The sequence below is a fragment of the Talpa occidentalis genome, unplaced genomic scaffold, assembly GCF_014898055.3.
Source record: "Talpa occidentalis isolate TD23 unplaced genomic scaffold, MPIMG_talOcc4v2.1 talOcc4.15, whole genome shotgun sequence".
Taxonomy (NCBI): Eukaryota; Metazoa; Chordata; class Mammalia; order Eulipotyphla; family Talpidae; genus Talpa; species Talpa occidentalis.
The window spans coordinates 41,907,760-41,910,217 of record NW_023601543.1 but is presented as its reverse complement, the minus strand read 5'-3'; positions in this window follow the sequence as shown (position 1 = coordinate 41,910,217).

Below are 2,458 nucleotides of genomic sequence, written 5' to 3'. Positions count from 1 at the left end.
AGTAACAAGATAGTGGTGAGAATATTCTGTTCTAAAGTGGGTTTTTTTGTTGTGGTTATCTGAAACCAGCAGCTGTCTCTAGCAAGCATTACCAGGCAGAGAAACATTTATGTCCTACCGTTGGAGAAAAGAGGATGTGGTCTCCAGTGTAGATGGATTGCCCTCTACCTAAAATTCCTTTGCAGAGTTCGTATTTCAAGAATGGTTAAAAACTATTAAAAAGTATGACAATTTTAAAGGCCAGAATCCATAGAAAACATAGTCCAACTATAGGATTCTGAGGGGAAACTGGGAAAATCCTAGGAAGTCTGTAACCAAGCCACGGATGTTTGCAGTAGCATTTACAGAGTGAGATTTTTCTGCCTGCTATGGGTGTGGCCTATATTATAGTGGAGTTAGGGGAGATGTTTCTCAAGGGACATGATCCACATGCTAGGCACAATAGCAAATAATCTACTAGCTGGAAGTAATTGTGTAAGTAAAAAGTTTGACCATTTCTGTATAGTTATATAGGTGTTAATCACAGTAGCTTCCTTCCTTAAAAGATTGCCATGTGGTTTAAATGATATAATCTATGTAAAGTGCCTAGCACATGATAAATGATTGGTAAATTTGTTATCAGTTACTAATGCCATGTGGTATAAGTTGCTAGATACTTCAGAAATTCCAAGAAAGTTGAAATCAATATTGACTAGAGAAGTCAGGGGTAGTTTCCTGGAACTTGAACTGGGCTTTGAAAAGTTTTATATTTCATGTTTTGTGATTCAAAAGAAATGCATAATATGCATAAAATGCCTATTATTAAAATAATAACAATACTTGTTGCAATATTACTATGTTTCAGATACAAACATTGCATATATTACCTTACCTCTTTGAATGTATACAACCCAGATATACATTATATGGTGGAAGAATTTGGATCAGATAAATCAGGAAATGTAACTCAGGCAGAGGCCTGGATTCAAATTCATATCTGTCTAACTCCAAAGCCTGTAGCCTGAACCAATACACCATGCTGACTCTTAGGGGGAAAAAAATCCAGAAAGCTGAATTAAAAACATATAGATATAAGGTGAAAATAATTTAAATATGTAGTTATGGAAGAACATTTATAAACTTCTCCAATGTTTATGGCGAAAAGAACATTAGAAATGTATTTTTCCTTTTAAAATTGAAAATCGGCTGTAACTCCAAAAAGTGCTTGCCAGTTAGGTTTTGAAACCTAATAAAAAGTGTTGAAGATAAAATGCATCTTTGGCTGTAATTGAACTTACATTTTTCACGTTTCTTATGCCAAAGCAGAGTAAAGTATCCTCAGATGACATACTTTACTTTTCTAAAACACATGTTTTGTCTTTTAGGAGTTTTGGGTTTTTGAAAATGTTCGTAAATGCCATAAACAGTGGTTTTTCTGAAAATTAGTAGTGATTTTTTTTAAATTGAATCAGTTGGATATGAAAGATTCAGTAATAAATTTAATTAGGCTTTTCTCAAAGATCCATTGTAAAAACAAATCTATTAAAAGCTCAACTTTTTAATTGTAGGATTAGGACAGCTTCAGAAGATTCTTTAAAAACATAGAATCCTGATTGATTTCTCTACACAATGCAATTTATTTTTTTGTCATTGCTTTGGTTTTGTTTTACGAACATTTTTTCTCCTACCTGGTCAAGAAAGAAGAAATAATAGAATGTAGATAGTCTAGGTTATACTATACAGTTATGAAAGTTAAGCCATAGCTTTTCTGTGACTTTTTCTGTGTCTAGTGACTTTTTCTGTGTCTTTTTTTTTCCTAGTGTCTTTTTTCCCCTGTGTCTTTTTTTCTAGTGACTTTTTCTGTGTCTAGTGAGAATCACTTCCTAGATCATAGAGGATCTACTCAATGGTAGAAGGAACAAGGGATGTGAAATCTCCCTTATAAGAGAACTAATCCCCTAATAACCTAGTTACTCCCCAAAAGTCTTCACCTCCAAATACCATTAGATTGGGTAATAGATTTTGGCCTGTGGATTTGGGAAGCAAATAAACATTTGAGCATTCTGTCTGTAGCATTAATTAAATGATTCATAATATTCCTGAGGAGAAAATATACTGGCTTCTCAGAAAAGCAATCTTTGTTGGTATAAACATTGTGTTAGCACAGTGTCTTTCAACGTGTGATCACTGGATCATATGGGAACTTATTGGAAATGTAAATTTGGGGGTGCTGCCAATCAGAAACTGTGTATGGGGCAGCCCTCCAGATGATTCTGAGACAAATTGGAGTTTGAGAATCATGTGTTAAAGTGGGGATAATAATTTTTGTCTGCGGTGATTTGTGACTAGGAAGAGGAAGTTACTTTGAGGTAGGCCTTAACAAACAAGACAGAATTATCTATACCATACTTCTTCCTCTAGCTAAAAATAATTTTATATACTTGGAAAGAGATTTGATATCATGATGTTATGGGAAAGA